This window comes from Alexandromys fortis, unplaced genomic scaffold (assembly GCF_014885135.2).
Source record: "Alexandromys fortis isolate MF-2015 unplaced genomic scaffold, M_Fortis_MF-2015_v1.1 scaffold_161, whole genome shotgun sequence".
NCBI lineage: Eukaryota > Metazoa > Chordata > Mammalia > Rodentia > Cricetidae > Alexandromys > Alexandromys fortis.
Window position 1 is genome coordinate 2,693,403 of NW_026068073.1, and position 15,530 is coordinate 2,708,932.

Sequence of the window (15,530 nt, forward strand, 5' to 3'; positions counted from 1 at the left end):
TGGAGAGGCCGAGGCTGATCCTCCACTCCTCACCCCCAGGGGAAGGTGGACTCCCAGCAGGAACTGTGGGCACTGTGCAGGAAGGCTTCCTCCAGGAGTGTCTGAGAAATCAGAGCCCCTCCTGTGAACTCCCTGCCTGGCTCAGGTTTCTTGCTTCCCAGCCCTGATTGCCACTGTGTTTTACCTGCAGCTTCTTCTCTGACCCTGGCCCCTTCTCCAGATCCTTCTGTGACTCCCTGATGTCCTCAGAACCAAGTCTCCACCTGATGTCTCTATTGAGGCCCTCTCCTCTGAGACCTAGAACTCAGTTTCCATTGGCCACCACCTGCTAAACTCAGCATCTGCCGTCTGACCAATACTTTCGGGATGGCTCTGTCAGCAATCTCCGATGCTACCTAGATCTCTCTCCCAATTCTCTCCTCTTGGCATCTACTGCTCAGACCTTATCTTCTTCACCCGCCTCTCCCAGCTACTTTCTGCAAACTCCTCCTCTGGCTAAGACCCCACCCTGGCCAGCTGAACCTTCCCTCCTCCATGTCACATCCCTGCCCTCCATCCTTCCCCCCTGAGCACGGTGCTTTTCTGATACCATCTCGCCTCCCAGCCTTTGCGAGCAGTCTGCCCTCTACCTGGATTGCTCTTTCCCTCTCCAGCCTGGCTGCCTCGTAACTGGTCCTTCAGGTCTCACCTCATTAATAACCACAGTAATAATGACAACTTAAGCTCAGTCGGGAACTGTGCTAAATATCATCAGGCTGATTTCTTCTAAATGTCCTCTGAGCGGATGTTTGGTCTTCACTTCACAGGCCAAGAGGTGATGATGCAGAGAGGCCAAATTTCCTGTGGGAGGTTGCACAGCCAGGAGAAGAGGCTGGACTCGGGTCAAAGCCCGTCAGACTGCTTAGTCCTTCGGAAATCTTTCCTTATCACCCCTTGTAAGGCTTCAGGCCTCTGCTCAGCTCTGAACCCCCAAGAGCCAGTATAGTGCTCACAGTGCCAGTGGGAGGCACGGTCTGAATGTACCAAGCACACTGTGTGTATCACATACAGCTCTTAAGTGCTAAGTCAGAAAACTGAAAAAAGTAATGTTTTGCTGGGCATGGTGGCACATGTCTTTAATCCCAGCACTTGGAAGGCAGAGGCAGGTGGATCTCTGTGAGTTCAAAGCATCCTGGTCTTCATAGGGAGTTCTAGGACAGCCAGAACAGTCGAGAGACCCTGCCTCAAAAAAAAAAAAAAAACCCAAATAATTAATGATAATAATGTTTTAATTTATTCTTTGAGAATTTATTATATTTTGATCATATCTTTTCCTGTCCCATAACTCCTTCCAGATCTTTTCCAGCCTCCTCACACCCCATCTTCATATTCTTTTTTTCTCATATAATAAAGTAAAATGAAATAAAGCATGGAGTCCATTTGCGTGGGCTGACTGTGCTTGACCACAGGGCCTGCCTGGGATGCAGTTGATCTACTACCCAGTGTTGGACATTGAAGAACGAATTCCCTCTCCACAAAGTTGCCAGTTTTGAAAAGCTTCTTGACTAGGGCTGAGACTCTGCGTGCATTTCCTGTTGTCCACGCTGGGATTTTGTCTGGCTCGAGCCTGGACAGGCTCTGTGCTGCTGCTTGTGAGTTTGTAGTGCGTCAGTCCTGCTGTGTCCGTGGAGTCATCCACCACTTCTGACTCTCCCAGTCTTTGCACCCCCTCTTCCGATGGATCCCTGAGCACTAAGAGGAGGGGTGGGATATACATAATCCCATTTAGATAAATGGATAATGAAAACACATTTACACATTGGATGATTGGAAGACAATCCAGCAGCTTAGAAAAATGGAATTATGAAATTCGTAGGCAAATGAATGTACCCAGAAACAGTCATCCTGGGTGAGGTAACCCGGAAAGACAAACAGTGCATGCTTCCTGTCATATGTGGTTGTGAGCTTCAGCTGTGTGCTTTCCATGGGGAGCTGCCACTCCACCCAGCACTCAAGAGTCTGAGACAAGAGGACATCCTGCTCCAAGTTCAAAATTCAAAGCCTGCCTGGGCTACAGTGAGTTCAAGGTCAGGATGAGCCATTTTAGTGAAACACTCAGAGAGGGTTGGGGTGTGGCTGGGTGATGCAGTGCTGGTCTAGCATGACTTGTTCAAAGGGCTGTGTGTGTGGCTCAGTGGCAGAGCTCTTACCTAGAATCCTCCATTGAAGGGCAGGACTGTGGCTCGGTGGTGAAGCCTTGCCTAGAATTCCCTACTGAGGAGCTGGGGGTGTGGCTCAGTGGTGGAGCCCTGCCTAGAATCCCCCAGTGAGGGGCTGGGGCATGGCTGTTCCTAGCAAGTATGAGACTCTGAGTTCAATCCCCAGAACTAAACCCAAACAGATAAACACAATGAAGCTTGCCTGGTAGCACACACCTGAAATTCCAACACTTAGGAAGCAGAGGACAAATCTGGACTACATAGCAAGTTTCAAGTCAGCCTGGAATAATATCAAGGCCCTATCTCACCACCAACAATAATACAAATAAAGGAGGTAAAAGAAAAAGAAAATAGAAAGAAAGCAGGGTCTTTACTGCATCCTCAGATCTAGTAAATTCTATGATAGTTATACCAAGAGAGTTAGAGGAAGTTCCCAGACCACTTTCTGTCCTCAGACTTGTTGCAGTGCACTTTGCTGTGTGGTCAAACAACCTTTGGAACACAGCTGCTATTGCTGTGTGACTTCTGGAGCAGCCCCTTCGGAAGGAACCATAGCTCTTGGCCCACAGCTTGGCTGAGGCCCTAGGCAACTGCTAGCTTGGGTCACGAGCCCCAGCCTGCCAAGCATTTCACTGCACGCCTTTAACCTCAGCATCAGAGGAAACTGAGGTAGGAGGAACTTGAGTCTGAAGTAAGCCTTGCTTATATAGGCAGACCCTGACTCCACATGCATGAGGTTGTGTGTGTGTGTGTGTGCCACTTACATACATGAGGTTGTATGTGTGTCCATTTGCCACTTACATGCATGTGGTTTATGTGTGTGTGCCACTTACATGCATGCAGTTTGTGTGTGCTGCTTACATGCATGTGTTTGTATGTGTGTGTCTGTGTGCTACTAACATACATGTGGTTATGTGTGTGTCTGTGTGCCACGTATGTGTTTGTGCCACTTACATGCATGCAGTTGTATGTTTGTGTGCCACTTACATACATGTGGTTTGTGTGTTTGTATGCCACTTACATGCATGAGTTTATATGTGTTTGTCTGTGTGCCACTCACATGAATGTGGTTGTGTGTGTGTGCCATTTACATATATGAGGTTGTATGTGTGTCCATGTGCCATTTACATGCATGCGGTTGTATGTGTGTGTTTGTATGCTACTTACATGCATGCAGTTACCACAAGCTAGAAGAGAACATTGGATTCCCTGGAACTGGAGTTACAGATGGTTGTAAGCTACCATGTGGGTATTGGGAATTGACCCTGGTTCTCTGGAAGAGCAGCCTGTGCTCTTAACCTCTGATTAATCTCTCCATTCCCACCCAACCCACACAGACACACACACACAGACACACACACAGACACACACACACAACCGCATGCATGTAAGTGGTACATAGACACATGTACACACATAAGATTTAAAAATAAGGAATCACACTTTCCTTGAGACAGGGTCTCTCTTTAGCCCTGGCTGTCCTGGAACTCAATCTGCAGACCAGGCTGTGATATGGAATCTGTGTGCTGTGAATACCATTGGTTGATAAAGAAACTGGCTTGGCCTGATAGGGTAGAGTAGAGCTAGGTGGGGAAAACTAAACTGAATGCTGGGAGAAAGAACGTGGAGTCAGAGGGAGGCCATGTAGCCCTGCCGGAGACAGACACCTGAACTTTATCTGGTAAATCACAGTCTTGTGGTGATACACAAATTAATAGAAATGGGTTAAACTAAGATGTAAGAGTTAGCCAATAGAAGATAGAGCTAATGGGCCAAGCAGTGATTTTAATTGGTTTCTGTGTGGTTATTTCAGTTCTGGGCAGCTGGGAACAAATAAGAGGGCCTCCTACAACAAGGCTAGCCTCAAAATCATAGAGATTCATCTGACTCTGCCTCCTGAGTGCTGGGTTAAAGGTGTGCACCACTATGTCTAGTAATAAATCTGTTTTAGAAGAGCATTTGGCATAAGTTAATGTTGCTCTTACTTGGCCAGAGACGCCTTTGTGCGGTGAGCAGCAGCTAAGGAAAAGACCCCTAACTGTCTAAAGTGCTTAGATTAAGTGACTTTTTTCTGATATAATATTTTTTATTGATTATTTGGGAATTTCACACAATATACCCTGATCACACTCGCTTCCCAATCTTCCCAGGTCCACCCCCAACTTGGACCCTCCCCCAAAAAAAGAAGAGAAAGAAGGAAGAAAAACACACTAAGTCCAATTTATGTTGCCATATACTCATTGGAACATGGTCAGACTCCCAGTTACCAGCCCCTTAATGAAAATGGAGTCCTTCCCCACCCCACCAGATGCCACCAACTGTGAAAAGATATACTTTAGCATTCCTATCACAGTTTTAAGGGCTCTCTCCAATGGCTTTCTGAATAGAATGTTTCTTTGGGGGTGTCACATAAGCCTTCATTGTCTCTCATCTCAACTCTGTTCTGCAGTCATTAATGCCACTGCAAAAGGAGTGTTTGTTACTTTACTTAGTAGTAGCTACTTCCACATGGTTTCTGGCAACAGCGTGGACCACAGATATCAACATGGCTCTTGGAACGAGCACAGACCTATTGTGGAACATTATATTAACAGGGGGAAATGTGTGTTACATTTGTTTATGTTTCATTTAATTATAGAAAGATGTGTGGCTGTTTCACCTTGCCTGCCTAAGGCACCTGATTGCTCTAATAAAAAGCTGAATAGGTGCGGCGGTTGGATTAATGAGCACCAATGATACTAGGTATTTGAACAAGTTTAATAACAAAACCAGACTCACGAAACCAAGGTTCCAGCGGAGTACCCAGCGGAGGCAGGAAGGGGCGCACAGCCTCTGCCCGCCCAATTTATCAGTAAACATACGCCCGAGGGCAGCCCGCCCCCAAGGGGAGGGCTTATCCCTACATCTCCCTCTTTTTGTCTAAATAAGACAGAACTAACCTAAATACAACTATAAACAATAATAATAAATAATAGATATAACAAACAATATTGAGAATGAAAGTTTTGCCAGACATTCTATCTCAAGGAGTCTAAATAATGTAGAGAGTAATTACAATTATATAATCTTCAACTCCGTCAAAGATCCGAGAAGGGAATAAATATTACTTAACAAATGAGCGATATCCAAAGCGTGCCATAAATGACAGAGACAACAGACTACCTGGGCAATCACCCAAATTCTCGTTCGCAATGTTGAGTCAACCAACTTTGGCTAAGGCCTAGCATGACTGACATACCATTATCAAATGCAAGGAATTTTCTTAGAATTATCCTACCCTGTCTTGGCAAGATAAGAAAATCCTGTTTCATATCTTTGTCAGTAGATGAGGTATGGGCTTTTCTTAACCCAAAGGCCAATTCTGCCAAGAAGACAAACTCCCAGTGGAGTGTCTTTGGTGCTCAACGTTCTCTCGGGAGTAGAGTGGTGTCGCCAGGAGTAATTGTGTCTCGGCACAGAATTCTAGGTTAGCTTAAAGGCCATTTTCTACAGCTCTTTAAAGAGGCTGAAGATTATACTATCTATACTAAATATAATCTCTATGTATCTAGAATACCTTATTAACCTAAAAATAAACATGAACAACATAAAATTCTCAATACCTATCTAACTTGAAGACAAAAAAAAATAAACAACTGTGCAATACATGAAGACAATGATCTTCATCTGTAAACAATGTCATTACATATCAAATGTAAACAATGTTATTACATAAATAGTATCAGAGGTAGAAATGTACATTGTGATATGGTAGATGTATCAATACAATATAAGTATACTCTTATACAAAAATAGAGGTAGGAACACTCACATTCAATATTCAATATGTCAATATACAGGAAACAGTACCAATACAATTTTCTAAAAACAGTAACTCACAAATACCAATCATCCCATCAAACCAGTTAATCCCCCTTTTTTTTTTTTTTAACATACCCCTAACTCCATAAAACATCTCCCCATCCCCTCAACCCCAAACCAACCACTAAAAGATGTCCCTAACCCTGAGGGCAAACTCTGTTGGGGGAGGGGACGCCGTCCTCTAAGATTGCTTCAAGCTGACATGGGGGCGATGTTCTCCTTAGGGGCTCCTGTGAAAGCAAATGATGGTAAAATTCCCAAATTAACCTTTGGCCTAAGAAAATTATAACTAGTCCCTGAGCGCTTTGAGAAGGTCCGGCCAGAGTGTCGTCAAAAAATGTGCACCATTCGAAATTGTCTTGTGCAGTTGGTACCAAAAAAAATTATTAGCACGTAGAAAAGAGAAAAAAAAAAAAAAAAATATATTCAATATATTCATGACGTCATAAAAACCAGGTTGAGTTGATGTTGTGGGGCCCCATCTTCATCCTGGAAACTTCAAAAATTACTGTAGGAAAATTTGTTGCTTGTTATGGGAAATTTAGACACTAACAACAAGGACATATACTGACATATAAAGAAAGACACAGATACGAGGAAAAGCAAAAACAAAAAACAAAAAACATATATACATAAATATATAAAAAATCAATACTTACGGTATGTATATAATGTTAGTTGATCCTTAGTAGGTCGTAACTATTATCCATCCATCAGTAATTAAATATTCAGGGTCCCTTAAAGTCTTTGAAGATCAATATTTTCCTGTGGAGATAAGAAAAGAACCCTGCCCCCAACCTATCTGTATTCCTTACCATCAGTATGCTCGCCAACCTTGTGAAAGAATTGTTATTTATCTTTTCCAAATGGCTTTTCTTCTTCATACCGAACCTTTATTAGTTTTGTCGGTATCCACAATTGTTCCTCACCTGTGGAGATAAGAGCAAAACCCCTTCCCCAACGCAGCACATCTCCTGGTTTCCATTGTGAGGTCAGCACATCCTTGAAATAAACTGGTTGATTTAGTTCAGTAGACTTTTCCATTATCCAATGTCTTTCTGCAGCCGTTGTCCCCTTCTCATTAGCGTTAAGAAAATTCAAGGTTAACAAAGCATTATGTAACCTATTTCTGGGGGTGTTTTCCACCCCTTTCTGTTTATTCAACATATCTTTTATAGTTCGATTTGATCTTTCTATGACTGCTTGACCTGTAGGATTGTATGGTATACCTGTAACATGCTTGATATTGTAATAGTCAAAAAACCGTTTCATTTTCCTAGAGGCATAAGCAGGACCATTGTCCGTCTTTATTTGTGTAGGTATACCCATGATAGCCATGACTTCTAATAAATGAGTGATTACTGAATCAGCTTTTTCTGAACTTAAAGCAGTTGCCCACTGAAAGCCTGAATAAGTGTCAATGGTGTGGTGAACATACTTCAATTTGCCAAATTCTGCAAAGTGGAACACATCCATCTGCCAGATTTCATTCCTATGGGTGCCCTTTGGATTAGCCCCTGCTGGCAGTGGCGTTTGGTTATAGAAAGAGCAAGTAGGGCATTTCTTTACAATCTCCTTAGCCTGTTGCCATGTAATAGAAAACTCTTTCTTCAAACCCTTGCTATTAACATGATGTTTTTTATGAAATTCAGAGGCTTGTAGCACACTACCAATCAATAACTGATCAATGTCTGCATTACCTTGTGCTAGAGGACCTGGCAGACCCGTATGGGATCGGATGTGTGTTATGTACATAGGGCAGAGCCTGTTCCTGATCAAATCTTGAACCTGGATAAACAATGAGGTTAGTTCTGTATCATCAGGTATAAATTCAGCAGTTTCAATATGTAAAATAACTCTTTCTGCGTATTGCGAATCAGTAACTATATTAATAGGTTCTCTAAAATCCCTTAGCACCATAAGAATGGCATATAATTCTGCCTTCTGGACAGAATCATAAGGACTTTGTTCCACCTTACCCAAGTCTTCCGATTTGTAACCTGCCTTCCCTGTTTTATTGGCATCAGTATAGAATGTACGGGCTCCAGTTATTGGAGCATCACGGACGATTCGAGGAAGGATCCATGAAGTTCTCTTTATGAAGTTAAGCCTCTTGCTTTTTGGATAATTGTTATTAATATCTCCCAAAAAACTAGCACAAGCTCTTTGCCATGGTTCATTATCTTCCCATAATTTCTTTAGTTCATCAGCAGTGAAAGGCACTATAATTTCTGCTGGGTCTATGCCTGCTAATTGACGAAGTCTCAGCTTTCCTTTTATAATTAACTCGGCGACTTTTTCCACATAAGTTTTCAGTTTTTTACTTGGTTTATGTGGTAAAAAGATCCATTCCAAGATAATATCATCTCTCTGCATTAAAATTCCTGTAGGAGAAATTTTGGATGGTAATATGACGAGAATACAATCGAGCTCTGGATTCACCCTGTCCACATGTGCCTGTTGTAATTTTTCCTCAATCATCGTCAGTTCCTTTTCTGCTTCAGCTGTTAATTCTCTGGGACTGTTTAAATCTTTATCACCTTCCAAGGTTTTGTTCAGATGAATTATTAGATCAGGTGTTATCCCAATAGTTGGTCGTAGACTGGAAATGTCTCCTAACAGTCTTTGAAAGTCATTAAGAGTCCGTAAGCGATCTCTCCTAATTTGTGCCTTTTGTGTCTTAATTTTTTGCAAACCTATTTTATAACCTAAATAATTAACAGAATCTCCCTTCTGTATCTTCTCAGGAGCAATTTGCAATCCCCATTTAGGTAAAAGTATCTTTATTTCTTCAAACAGTCTGTTCAAGGTATCCATGTTTGAATCGGATAACAAGATGTCGTCCATGTAGTGGAATATTATAGATTCAGGAAACTTCTTGCGTACTATTTGCAATGGTTGGTTCACAAAATATTGGCACAAGGAGGGGCTATTTAACATACCCTGGGGGAGGACGGCCCAGTGGTATCTCTTGGAAGGTTGAGAATTGTTGTAAGTAGGCACCGTGAAGGCAAATTTTTCTCTATCTTCTTTTTGTAAAGGTATGGTGAAAAAACAATCCTTTAAATCAATAACTATAAGAGGCCATCCTTTTGGTAATAAAGAGGGCAAAGGGATTCCAGATTGCAGAGGACCCATAGGTTGAATAACTTTGTTGATAGCTCTGAGATCTGTCACCATTCTCCATTTACCTGATTTTTTCTTAACCACAAATACAGGAGAATTCCAAGGACTGGTAGATTCCTCTATATGTCCAGCATCTAATTGCTCTTGTACCAGCTGTTCTAAAGCCTGTAACTTTTCCTCAGCTAGAGGCCATTGTTTTGTCCATATTGGTTTCTCAGTCAACCATTTTAGAGGCAATGCTGTTGGTATCTCTGAAGGAGTTTCAATTGTTTGTTCTTGTACGGCCCGAATGGCCGGTTTTCTCCGTTTGTAATATCTTTTAATATTATTCTCAGAAATATAGGCTCTAGAATTAGCAGGAATGTTAATTTGGGTATTCCATTGTTGTAATAGGTCACGACCCCATAAATTCATTGCAATACTGGCTACATATGGCCTTAATTTCCCTATTTGTCCCTCAGGCCCTATACATTCAACCCATCTCGTGCTCTGTCTTACTCGAGATAGGGTTCCAATTCCCAGGAACTGAACATTTACATTCTGAAGAGGCCAATATGGATGCCAAGATTCTGGGGTAATGATACTTACATCAGCACCTGTGTCCAGCAGGCCAGTAATAAAAATGCCATTTACACACACTTTCAGCTTAGGTCTTTGATCATTTATAGAAGTTTGCCAAAACACACGTAACTCATCTTTCTGCTCATTATCGTTTGTAACAGTAGGCATGAGGTTTCCTAATTGTCCTGACGAGGCACGTTCTCTGCAGAAACTGGAAATGACTGGACCATGTTTGCCATGGGGGCCTGTGAGGCCCCCCCTCTCACGTTTCCCGTCTGTATCAGGTTTCCTTGTCTATCTCTTGTAGATCTGCACTCATTCGTCCAATGTCTACCCTTTCCACATCTTCTACATAAACCTGAAGGCTGAGTCCTTCTATTTCTGTTATTTCTAGAAGACGCATTATTATTGTTTCTGAAGGTCCGTTGTTTACAATTCCTTCTCATATGACCCATTTTGCCACAATTAAAACATTTGGTATTCTGATGTCTCCTTTTACCATTGGAAATTGCTTCCTCTACCCATGCTTCAGTGCCATAATCAAATGTATCAACATCCAGTGTATGCAAGACCCATTCTTCCAAGGGTGCTGATCTGAACCTTAAAGGCCCCAAAATCTTTTTGCATTCCACATTTGCATTTTCATAAGCCAAAGACTCAATCATTATACGTCTTGTGTCAGGGTCAGGTATCCCTATTTGTACAGCCTTAGTAAGTCTTTGTAAAAAATCACTAAAGGGTTCTCTCTGACCTTGTTTAATCGTAACAAATGATTCCATTCTCTGTCCTGGGTCTTGTACCCTGTCCCAAGCCCTTAAGGCTGCTGTAGTGCATATGGAGAGTATGCTTTCATCCAAATTAGCTTGTTCCTGAGGATCGGAAAAGAGTCCTTCACCTAGAATTTTATCTAGGGAGATGTCACTTCCCTTCGCCTTTTCTTGCTGTTCTAAAAGTCTAGCCTCTTGCCTGAATAAGCATTTCCATCTTAAATGCGTCCCACTCTCAAGGACTGCAGAGGTCATCTGGGTCCAGTCTAAAGGCGTTGGTCTGCTCATTATGGCCCAAGATTTTAGCATCTCTTTAACAAAAGAGGAGTGCATCCCGAAAGCCGTGACAGCCTGTTTAATTTCTTTGAGATCATTTATACGGACAGGCTCCCATGTATCTTCCTTAAGGATCCTAGGGTTTTTGGAACCAATCACCTTCTCTGTCGTTATTACTGGAAAGGCAGGTAGAGGTGTAGATAGAGATTTGTGGAAATTGTCCCGGAGGGATTTACCCACAGATGTAGTTAAAATTTTCCTTTCTACCGTTTGTTCTTCCTCATCAGAATCAGAATTTAGAAATTCCTCAATCTTTTCAATTCTATTCACCATTGCCTTCTGCAATGTCTGTATCTCCTGTCCAGAATTATGTTCCAAAGCCCTCATTGAGGATTCTAAAGTATGAAGTTTGTCCGTTAGAGATAAGTTCTCATCTTTGGACATGATTTTTATGGCATAAACCGTGCCTTCTTGTATTGACAATCTTTCCACCACTCTGTCATAAGCTTTAGACAAAAGTTGATTTTCCCATTCAACCGATTTAATTCTCTGAGATAATGTTTCAGTCCCTTCAGAAAGTGACTGATGAAATTTACGATTTAAATCAGCTGTTCCTTCTTCCATAGTAATAAATTTCTCCTTAATATCAGCCTGAACCTTTTCTAAATTTTTTTCAGTCACCATTGTCTTGTTAAACAAAGTTCTGTTCTCTTCCTGCAGAACTTTAAACTGATTCTTGAGAAGATCATTGTCATGCTTAATCGTTTGTAGATGTTCAACCTCTGCCTTAAGAATCCTGGATTCATCTCCAATAGTTTTTAGATGTTCAACCTCTGCCTTAAGAATCTTGGATTCGTCTCTTAAAGACTCTATCAGACTTTTGTCGTCAAACCACTTAATACCAAGGAAAACTACTAATCCCAGAAGGATCCATAGATGTGGGGTGCTAGACACCTCTTGTAGGATCTCCCACATGGCACACTCAAAAAGGTTATTGAAGTTGGGAACGGTGATATTGTCGGACATTTTATTTATAAAAGAAAAAATTTTTTTTTACCTGTAATGACTGGTTCCTGTCAGAGGTGGCGAAAGAGTCCACTTGAATCCACATGGAGAGTTGATCTGAAATAAATCTCAAGACCGAAATTTATTCAACGTGACCCCTTCGGGGCCAAATGTGGCGGTTTGTGTTGTAAAACCGCAAATATTTAAGCTTTCCTGTTCAGCTCCAAACGTCAAGGCAGAGAGGGAGGGGTTAACTCCTCTGGCGCTGCGAGAGGAACAAAGAGCTGGATGGGAGCAGCTCCGGACCGCCGCTGCCTAGGACCGGTGTGGGGGCGGTGCGCTGTTGTTGCTGTCTTGGCGACCGCGACAAGCGGGCAAGACTGCGGGCCTAGAGCGGCAGAGTTGTCGGCTGGGAAATGGCGGCTGCGGGCTTGGTGGCTGTGGCAGCGGCTGCAGGCCTAGAGCGGGCGGGCGGGCCGGTGCTGTGGCGATCCCATCTGCCCAGGACCTGCTGTAGGCACTGCGGGCTAACGAGCAGCGGGGGCAAATGGGCCCCACGTTGGCGCCAAATGCGGCGGTTGGATTAATGAGCACCAATGATACTAGGGATTTGCACAAGTTTAATAACAAAACCAGACTCACGAAACCAAGGTTCCAGCGGAGTACCTGGCAGAGGCAGGAAGGGGCGCACAGCCTCTGCCCGCCCAATTTATCAGTAAACATACGCCCGAGGGCAGCCCGCCCCCAAGGGGAGGGCTTATCCCTACAAATAGGTAGGCAGGAGAGGGGCAGGCAGGGCTGGTGGGCAGAGAGAATAAGGAGGAGGAGAAATCTAAGGCTCAAGAGAGAAGAAAGAAGAAGAGAGAGAAGGACATACCCAGGGCCAGAAGTCAGGCAGCCACCAGCCAGCCAGACACAGGCAGCAGGAAAGTAAGATAAAAAGAAAGAAGGTTTGAAAAAAAAAAGCCCAAGGCAAAATATAGATGAAGATAAACAGGTTAATTTAAGTTAAAGGAAAAAAAAAGCTAGCCAGAAATGAGCACAAGCTAAGGCCAAGCATTTATAACTATTAATAAATTTCCATGTCATGATTTGGGAGCTGGTTGGTGGCCCAAAAGAAAGCATGGTACACAGGCCTCATACATCACCATGGCCTTTGGATATCAACATGGTCCACCAGGAGCACAGACCATGGTCATCCATAGGGCCTTTAGCAGCAACAGGAAACACATACCTCAGCATGGTCCCCAGTGGCAGACTGACCAGACTTCCAAACAGCCACCCTGCTGCAGCACGGACCATGGATACCAACATGGCCTTTGGCAGCAGCATGGCCCACAGACATCAACATGGTTCCGGGAAGCGGCACAGACCATGACAACATGGCATCCAGTGGTAACATGAATCACGGACATCAACATGGCCCCCAGCAGCACACAGACCATGAAGGTCTTTCAAGAAGAGTCAATCCAAAAAATGACCTGTTCTCCATCTCTGACATCCTGTCCTTGCTCAGAGTCAGTGTGCATTTGGAGCCAGAGCCTGCTGCATACCATCCTGCAGGTCTTATTTGGCAATGACATGCTTCCTGATCTGCAGCACGCTCCCACACCTGTCTCTAGCTCCACCTCTTTTCTGCACACATGCCTATCCATTTGGCCATGTTTCCCTCCTTTCCATCACACATTTGTTCACGGACGTGACATTGCCCAAACAGCTTTACATGCAAATGCTTATTGCAACAAGTCATTGGTTTGGTTCAAGGTTTCTAGTTTCATCATAAATACTGAGAATCATCTCAGATCTCCTGTTGTTACCCAGAGTCAGGGTGATCTTGGAGGTTAGCAGGGCATCTGGGGACAGGATCCTTAAGAGCTTCAGACTACTGCAGACCTCCTTGCCCTTGGTGCCAGCTGCGCTGTGGCTCACTGGTATGACCTTCTGTGCTTGTAACCTGTGGGTGATGCCACAGCCCCGCCATCTCCTCTCCCCAGCAGGGTGAGCAGAATAGGCTGCAGCAGCATTGTCTCCATGCTGCGGACCAGCCCACGAGCCTGTGAGCAGCCATATTCAGTAAGGACATGCTTCTGTACCAGTTCCAGGCTGCTGGCTCCATGGTGGCGGTCAGCCTGTTGGCCAAGGATCGGCCCTGTTCAGTAATAACGTTCTTTGTCCACTGCATCCATGCGCCTTCACATTCCTACACCCTTCACAGCCGTGTCCACCGCAAGCACAGCTCTGCTCCTCATCTTCCCTTCCACTTCATGAGAGCCGTTTTAAAAGCGTCTCCCCATAAGACCTGCCTTGCCCGTTTTCAGCTGTCTCAGAGATGCCGCGGGCTCAGCAGACTACCCCGCTCCCCTCAGAGCCTCCGTGGGTCTCTCAGAGGCTGCCACCATCCTGGTGAAACTAAGTGACTTTTGAGCGCTCAGCCCTAAATGGGCATCAGTACCATTCCCTCTGCCACCTGAACACCACAGAAGGGGCAGAAAGAATGTAACTGTTGGAGGAGAGCGAAAGTGCCGTAACACTAGTAACTGTGGTTATCTGCACAAGAATTAACCAACAAGATCGATCCACATTACAGTGGGCAGGACTGACTGGAATTAGAGGGTTACAAACACTATTTAAAATAAGAAAATGTGAAGATAGGATGGGGACATACTGGAGGAGACAGGGTCTCACTATGTGGTTCTGGCTGTCCTGGAACTTGGTATATAGACCAAGATGGCCTTGAACTCACAGAGACCTGCCTGCTTCTGCCTCTGCCTCCCCAGGGCTGCAATTAAATGTCTGCATCATCATGCCTGGCAAGATACATTGTATATATCTATGAAACCTTCAAAAATAAACCAAAGATATTCTAGGGCTGGAGGGAAGGCTCAGGCTAAGTGGTCTCTTTCTGCTCTTGCCAGCACCCGTCGGCGGTTCACAGCCACCTGTGACCCTAACTCCAACAGATCCTTTGACTCTGGCTCCCAGAGGTGCCTTTAATCATGCACACATTCCCTCCTGCCACACGCACACACACTCACACACACTGTACACCTAAATAAAATAAAAAATCTCCTCTTAAACAAAATGCTTTGGGGAGAGCTCAAGCACCTCGATTACAGTGCAGAGGACCACAGCACGTGTTCAAACTACAGACTCGTGAGCAATCTAAGCCTAACACTGTTTGAAGCCATGAAGTCATAACTCGAAAAGCAACCTGAATTCACAGCTATTATTATTCTAATCCCACCTGATGAGCTGCAGCCTTGACTCCAAGATCATCTGCCTCAGGATCCTGGAGCTAGAATCAGCCAGAGGTGGGGCCTGAACTCTAAGGCTTAGACACAGAACCCATCCTCCTCACTGTGACAACACGCAGTGCCATGTGCTCTGGTCTTCTGGGGACAGCTAGGTAAGGACTAGTGTGGGCATCTAGAGTCTCTGTATCCGACTGTAGGGCCCTGGCCTCGTCATCTCACCTGAGAATTTGTCTGCTGTTTGCCCTGTGAGGCCCACACTGGCCTCACACTCACAGCATTCCTCCTGCCTCAGCCTGGCGCTGGGATTCTAGTCGACAGCCACCATCTTTGACTTGGCTTGAGTCTTCTGTTGCTGGAGTGGAATGCAGGGTGTCTTGATGCTAGACACGTTCTCTGCCACTGAACCACAGACCCAGGCCACAGGCTTTCAATGTCTTCCTGGCCTATGTGTCCCTCAGAAGACAACAGACTCTAGCCTCATT